This window comes from Akebia trifoliata, chromosome 5 (assembly GCF_017979445.1).
Source record: "Akebia trifoliata isolate Shusen 1 chromosome 5, ASM1797944v1, whole genome shotgun sequence".
Classification (NCBI taxonomy): Eukaryota; Viridiplantae; Streptophyta; class Magnoliopsida; order Ranunculales; family Lardizabalaceae; genus Akebia; species Akebia trifoliata.
The window spans coordinates 5,269,346-5,278,026 of record NC_141379.1 but is presented as its reverse complement, the minus strand read 5'-3'; the positions used below and the strand labels follow the sequence as shown (position 1 = coordinate 5,278,026).

Genomic DNA, 8,681 nt, shown 5'->3' with positions numbered 1-8,681 from the left:
GGTTTCACTGAAGTAATTAAAAAGTGGTATTTCAAGTATTTTATGAAAAAATCCAAAAAACTTTCGAGAGTATAATTTTTTATACTGTTTGTCCTTTATGATCCGTATTACTTATGGGTGGCCTTTTTTGAAAATATTTTGGAAAAACAATCCTCCACGATCATTGTCCCTAAAATGTTGGTACTTGTTACAACTAAGTGGTGACATAATTGGTAAAATAAAAAGAAATGGACGAGCTTCCAAAAATACTGTGCACCCTAAGATACTTTTGAACTTAGGCACCCCCACACTCACTTCACGTTCACAACTGATTTGAGTTATATGGTAGGGAATCATAGACAATGTACCTTCAACCTTTCTCTCTTTTATGTGTCGTCATGTTAAACACTTTCCACTTCGAATCTATTAAACCCTTTCAACTCTTCTCTTTCTTATCATCAATGAAGAGTATCGTTATAATTTCCTCTAATATCTTTCTCACTTTGAATCCATTAAACCTATTCAATTCTATTTGTTCTCATCGCCGAAGATGAGCATTAATGTAATTTCATTGAATTAGCCTTTATTACGTCGAAAACAAATAACAAACCTGTAAGATTCATCAAAGTTGCTAATGTTCTCTTGCAGCATCACGCGTGCATTATACTAATTAAGTACATTGTAATTATGTAAGAAAATTTGTCGTTATGATCCTAAAACAACATATGTTCGAGATAATCTAAAACAACATAGCCTACTCATCTTTGCTATCATCAAATGACGATCTTTTGTTGGCAAGTAACTTCAATTGAATGTCCTTCCCTTTACCTACATGACCATTATCACATAACGGCTAGCAAAAGAAATAAAATATATGCAATTGAGTCCCCTTAACGCTGCAATACAATAGTAATAGTTATCAAGTTTGTTCATGTTGAGATCATGACCGCCTAACCATCTTGGCTTTCCATCCTTTCACCTACCTTGTGAACCATATTGATGACAAATGAGTTTATATAACTTGTAGTAGCTATGCTTAGAAAGAACAAAGAATTCACAATAGTTCTCATGTTTTGTGGCAACTAAATGTTGAAGAATTCCATGATCATGGTACACAATAAGGCTTATGTCAAACCCGAAAGTGCAAATTGTGGTAAGAGCCGTACGAAAGACATGGGCGCAATGAAGGATTGATACTTCAAGGCTAAAGCTCATCGTCTTCCCTCAAAGAAACCAGCAGTTAGCATGCAAGTGATAGACATTAGAATGTCGGCTATAAGCCTATGTCGCAACGTTATTCTTATATCCTTCTTGGTAATTTTCTACGAAAAGGGGAAGATTATATACATGTAAATGGGTATCCATATCAAGAGTGCAAACGTTGATGTCACACCCATGGAACCTGATGGGGCATGGAAATTTCTTATGAATCGTGTGTCTGTTTGCATCGCTTGAAGTACGTCGAAGCTGCCTTGTTGGTCCATCACAATTAAAAAACTAATCCCCGATACCCAAACGAGTACTAGACCTAATAAAATTTTTAACAATTCGACTTGTTCTACACTGTAGAGTCTCCATTCATTCAGTGGCAAGCGTTGGTTATTGAATACATCCATGTTTGTGACAAGCGCGGCTTTATCGAGGAGTGTGAACTAATTGGTGTGAGGTAGCTTCGGGCCTGTGGGGACCGACTCTTTTGAGGGAGGGTCGTATAGGGAATACTTGCAAGATGGCCCTGTCGTGAGATGTCGCTTACGATGCGCAACCACAATGACCTTAGTTATGTCAACGAAGACGCTTTCCTTTTGGCTTGACATAAATATAAATGTGTCTACCAAATAAGAAAACTAAAATGGGGGCAACGATACACACGACTGGAATAACGAGACCTAAAACCCAACTTATGTTGTTTTGAATGTAGACGACAATTGTAGGGCAAACAATAGGGCAATCGTGAAGTTCCAGTAGTACCAATTGTAGAAGGTCTCAGCTTTTTTTCTCCCTAAAATGTCACAAATTGACAAAGAAAATTTTGGATTTGAATCCTGTGCCAATGTTGGTTGTATTGTCTTGTATATATAGAATTATTATAAGAGAAAATCATGGACAATCTAAAGGCATGACCTGGGAAACCTTTGGTGAAGATGTCAGCTATCTGACTGCTAGTGTTGATGAATCGAATATGAATGAAGTTGTGGCGCTCCGCCAAACGCTAACACAAAATCCCTATGTCAGATCTCGAGGTACTAGGTGGTATCTCGAAATTTCGGCATAGTCTTCTCTGTTTATGTTAGCATTCCAAGGCGTTCAACCTGCACCTGATAAACGACATACAATCCTGCATATAACAAACAAAATATAATACTGGCGGAAGCCTATATACGTACGATAAATCAGAGTGCGGAAAAAAAATTATAATACAGGATTATACGAAAATTTCTTACTCTAACATAAGTCTTATCGCTCAGAACAAAATCTATAATATTTTTTGGACAAATCGACACCACTAGGGGTAATAACCCCAATACTCACCAAGTGACGAACTCTGACTGTCTACCAGATGATTCTCACTCGTACTCTATACATGTCTCACTAAATTCTGAATCTGAGACTAAAAAATAGAGAAGGAAAGGGTGAGTAACAATGGTTACCCAGTATGGAAACAAACAATTTCTACCAATAACCCCTCCTAGCATGAACGAATAAACATACTGGATCATTTTAAAATATACAAAATTTTACAGAATAAACTACGATTAACTGGTACATATAGCTAGGGATGAGCAACTAAACATTTTAAAACTGACATTACATCAATCAACAGTACTCACTATACCATTTTCTTTATGTACAAATATAATTGATCAAATGAAAACATTAAACATGCATTTCATTTTATATATCAAAGTAAAGCAACATATACATAATACACAATGGTGGAGTATTGGAATTAGAGAGTTGGGATTCACGACTGGATCGCTCCTAGTCAGGACATGATGTTACAATTCTTCTCTGACTTTTAGTTCCTGATTTTGTGGTTGGTCGCTGTTTACCACGCTTGGTTGACCATTTATCCGGCTCAGGCTGGCCATTTAACGTGACCGTAAGTAATGGGTCTCTTTTCGATGTGTCAGAACGTTCGACTACTATAGATTGTTAATGATCACTGACTAATCATCTTCGTCTATGCCTATCAGGCGTACATATGATTCCCAAATATACAAACCATTCGTATACGACCACCTTTACATTACAAGTTCACTGGTAAAGATAGAGAGGAATAACCTGGATTCCAGTTGTGACTCCACTCTCATACGCGTCCCATACCACGTATGAGATTGGTGGTCCCTACTGTACATCCCAGGATAGTACACCACTCCGGATGATATGACGCACTATCCCTTCAAACATTCACAGACTCTTTAACAGCTCACAAAATAGCTTCATATATATATATATATATATTACTTTCATTTGAAAATAAAAGAGAAATTAACAATACAAGGTTGAGAATGGATATCTAGTTTCCTACCATGCAAGTGTGGCCACCCGGCCTAAAATAAATAACATAATGGAAAAGTAAACAGTGCCTCGCGCTAACAAAAATTTAAATAAACATGCAACCAACAATATTATCCCTAGATATCTGTTCACCAATCTACACACAACATAAGAATGTAAAATGCAGACATCACCCCTCGAGTGTGACTCTGACATTTTACCGTTTCATACCCTTTTTTTTATTTTTACAATTTTCAATCTCTTCAATAAAATATCTATTTTTTTATATTCATCAACTCAATATTAGTTCATTGAATATTAAATCATATTTTTCAACTATAGAATTTATTTTTGTCAATAATATTGAAAAAGAATACAAATTTTTGTATCAAAAGGGGATCCGAGCAGTGCACAAAACCCAATTTATGGAAATAACCCATTAAAATATTCTACCCACGTATAATTTGTTAAAAATTACAATTAAACATATCAAACATGCAATTTCTGGCGTGAATTTTGAAATAACAAAAGAATTCTATATTTTGAAAATATATCAAAATTTTTTTGATAAAATCTTAAATGCAATTTTCACAATCTACGATTACTAATAAAAATTAAGAGTTCCTTACTATCTCTAGGCGAAATGATCGAAGTACGTTTGCGAAAATCGAGGCGATCGGCACGGAAATCGAGATGGACCAAATTTTGAAGCAGCTGATTTTCGAAACCGACCTGGTGGTTTCGAAGATCTCGATGTGGTGGTACTTTCTCCCTTCTGCAGCTAAGGATGGTTTGACCCCGAAATGGATGAAAATCGAGGTCGAAGTTAAGAAATCTCCGTATAAAAATATGGCTGATTTTTTACTATACGGGGTGAAAAAAGATAAGAAAATGGAAGGAATTTGGGTGGGTTATATAAATAATGAGGCTGCGGACGTTTCTCCCTTCTGCGTCGGAAGACGGTTTGACCTCGAAACGGACGAAATTCGAGGTCAAAGTTTTAAAATTTTCGTATATAAATACGACTGATTTTTGATGAAATCGGGTGAAAGAGAAGATGAAATGAAGAGTTCTTTGGTGAGTTTTGTAGATGTCGAAGCTGTGGATTTTTTTCTCTTCTACGGCGATCGTCAAAAGTAGACCGTTTACGAGGAATCTGAGGTGGAAGATCGGAAGAAATCGAAGAAAATTCGTTTTATTTCGTTGGCTGTTTTGGACGAGTTGGAGAAGATGAATAAATATAAAAAAAATTTAAAAATTTTATTTATATAAAATTTGAGACGAATTCGATATTTTGTCAATTATTTCGATCGATGATAACTTGACCATCCGGACTCCAAAACTGACAAATGAATACTCTATTTTGCCTAATTTTTCATTCCGAATCTAATGGTATAGTCAATTTCTATAAATTATGTCTTAATCAAAAATTTACATTTTTTACCTGAGGTGACCCATAAACTTGATGTCGTTTTCATTTTTGACGATAATTTGACTTCCTGATCTCCAAAAATGACAAATAAATAGTTAATGTTTAATAATTTTTCATTACGAACCCAATGGTATAATCAAATCTTAACAATTCTTTTTCTACCAACAAGTCACTATTTTAGCCTGGTCCGACCCGATAATCGAGGATTTTGTAATTTTATATTCGGACTCGCATTTAAGCGTGCTTATAGGCTAACGTATGTTTTTCAATCATTTTGAATTCAATGGTGAGGTCAGATTCTATTAAAAATGATCAGAAACATCCTAAAATTTTACTCTTAAGTCCCACTTTCAAGATTTTCTTAAAATTCTACTACTTTTTTTTCTCGAGATACGAATTGAAAATTCGGGGTTTTACAGAATTCTTTTGTGACTAGTTCACGTATAAAGTGATAGTTTACTTCAATGTGTTTGGTTCAGGTATGAAAGATTGGATTAGTTGCTAAGTGGATAGCGTTCATATTATCACAAAAAGGGTAAGAGGTAGATGAAGTTTGATGCCTAGATCATGTAGAAGATTAGGCAACCGGATGAGCTCACTTGCAATCAAAGTTATGGCTTTATATTTAGCTTCCGTGCTGGATTGAGAGACAATAGGTTGTTTCTTAGAAACTCATGAGATGATATTAGGTCCTAAAAAGACATAATAAGTGGTGGAGCGATGACTATCATTGCAAAACTATTGTTTAGTTGAGTAATGAATTGAGACAACATATTTGCGAAATCACGGTTATTATCTTTTGTAAATCATCCAACTGAAAAAAGATTTTGAGTAATCTTGGGTACTAAAAGAATATCTAATAAAAATGTACTCTTCATAGTATGGAGCAAAGAGTTACCAGATTTAAAGATCAAGAGACCCTTACCATCATCGATTATGCCTTGTTCAGTACTATCAAATTCCTGGGATTGTTGAATCAAGGATGTGTCAAAGGTCATGTGACTAGTAACTCCCGAATCAAGAATCCAGAGAGCATGGTATTGATCATGAGAAGGTGCATGATTCTGATGTGGAGAAAGATGTAGTTCTGCAAATGCTTGAGGGAAGTTGTTGTTGTTGCGAGAATGACTAAATTAAAAGTAGCATTTGGCAGTAGTGTGATTTGCCCCAATTGAAAATCTGGCAATGAGAAAAAGAGGAGTCCCTTGATTGGTAGTCATTCCGGCCATGGTTCTATTTGTTCCCATTAGAAGAATGATTGATATCTTGGTGGAAAGTATGATTACCATTTAGATTGAAGGATTTGATGGGATTGTTGTTGTTCCTTTGTCAGTTATGAAATTCTTGATTACATGGCTGATTTTGATTTGTGTAAAAGGTTGTTGCGTTCCCATTATTGGTAGTAGATTGAGATAGTCGTTTGACTTCATGTAAAAGCCATTGTTCATAGCTAAGAGCTCAAGCACGAAGCTCATTAAAGGAGGGTGGTTCTACCCTATTTTCCATGGTGGTTATGAAATAACTGTATTCAGATCCCCAGACCATTCAGTGTATAGGTTACTAAATTAGAGTTGGACACTGGTTCGTTTATTGCCGTGAGAGAGTCAACAATAAATTTTAGTTTTTGGAGTTACTCATGGACTATGAAAGATCATTTATGTATGCGGTATAGTTGATTGCAGAGAAAAGACTTCCTAGCTAGGGATTGTTGCGTGAAACTATTTTTAAGACTTTCTCATATTTCATAGGAAGTTTTGGATCCAAGGATTTGGGCAGAAATCCCATCTATAAGTGTTGCATTGGTGCAACTTTTCACATATTGGTCAGTTTTACATCAAGTTATGTAATATGGGTTTGTGATTTGGGTGTTATCAGTTGTGGTGATATGTTTGTAGGTGGTGCAGGTTTGGTTCCATCAATATAACAGAAGAGGTCTGTGGAAATGAGAATGGATTCAAAATGATCTTTCCAAAACAAGGTAGTTTGAATCATCCAACTTCACAGAGATGAAGTTGGTGATGCTGTTGATAGGGAATGATGATAAAACTATTAATGGATAGCTTAAGAAAAAAAGGAAGAAGAGAAAAATGATGTCTTGAAAAGCTAAAGAAATACATTTTCCCAATGTGGCTCTGATACCATAAAATGTCACAAATTGACAAAGAAAGTTTTGGATTTGAATCCTGTGCCAATGTTGGTTGTATTGTCTTGTATATATAGAATTCTTATAAGAGGGAATCGTAGGCAATCTTTACAGTTATAGAAAGAAAAATAAAGGAAATCGTTACAAAAATAGAAGTAGTAAGAGAGATGATTGAAGAAGAGAGTATAAGCTATGATAATATGCATCTATATGTGTTGTTACTCCCCTTTTCAGTTATAGTGTCAAACTGATCCACACCGAATGCAATGTTGCACGGTCTGATGCCGCCCCCACCTAGAATGAGCAATCCAAGACTAGTGAAGAGAATGTCGAGCTACCACTTTTTTGGTTGCTCACACCAGATTCTTTGTTGACAAGGTAGTGGTCTCAGATTGGGGATAGCTATAGTGAGGGCCATGATCACCATACCTTGTTAAAAGGCAACAACCCTTTTTTTTTTTTTTCTTCTAAACTTAGAGTTATTACTATTGGGTATAAGACAAAGGCAACTTTGGGTTGGGATGGATTTTTACTTCCCAACTACTAAAAACACTTTTCAAAGTTAAAAACATGTCTACAAACAACAACAAAGCCTTATCTCAAATAATTTGGGTCAACTAAACGAATCATATTTCTTCATAACCAAGTTTTCTCTTATTTAAAATAAGTTTATGGTACTTTCACTAGCTCCATCCTCATTTTTTGAGTCATAAGAGCATCTAGTGATGACAAAAGCTACAAGTGAAAAATGGGTTAAAAGCCAAAGTTACCACTTTTGGTTTCTCTTTTTTGGGGAAAATGTCAAGTGTGGTTTTGGAGATGACCAGAAACCTCACTTTTCTATTAGTCCATACGTATTAAAGGCATTTGGAATGCCCTTCAATACACGTAAACCAATAGGAATGTGTGGTTTCTACAGGGTCTACAAAATGTCATGGATGTTTTACTTTTAGTGAGTTCAGACTGACTAATACTAACGGACTTACCAAAAATGAGCACAAAGAATCACATAACAATTTCTAAAACCTTCCTAAATAAGCATCGGAAAGGAATGCACCCAGCAATGCTGCAAGTTATATCTCCTAGTCCAAATGTTAAACACACTGACCGAAGCCAAACCATCCATGTTGTATAGGGTGTGTAAATACACCACCATGTTCGCAATCAAACTCAGTGATGCCATCTTCTCGAAGGTTTCGTTACCTATCAACAAATTTAAAGAAAACCCATTTTTGTCGTCATTGGTATTAAATATCTGAACTTGGCTAAACGAATCTTTTTCTTTCATTCAATTTTGTTTAAATTCATGTCTTCTATGTATAGACACCATAAGATAATGTGACTATCGACATAAAAAAAAAATTATTCCGAAGAATTACGTATGAATAAATCTTATAAAACCAAACCAAATAGATAGTCCAACCATATCCATTCTTGTATTTTTGTGAATTAATTTAAGATACAAAATTTTGGAATAAATTTAATTTTGGGAAGACGGTTTGATGGGTAAAAATATGGGATGATCTTGAACTACACCTACCACCTCAAGATTCACACAAATGAAACAATTAGAGCAGGGAAGCAAGTAGTAAATACCCAAAATCCGGAGAATGGGTAAGATGACTA

At 35.3% G+C, this 8,681-nt stretch overlaps 1 pseudogene; it reads right to left on the bottom strand.

Moving 5' to 3' along the window:
- Positions 1–807: 807 nt before the first annotated feature.
- LOC147401195 (protein NRT1/ PTR FAMILY 2.8-like) lies at positions 808–7,473 on the bottom strand (annotated as a pseudogene).
- Positions 7,474–8,681: the final 1,208 nt, after the last annotated feature.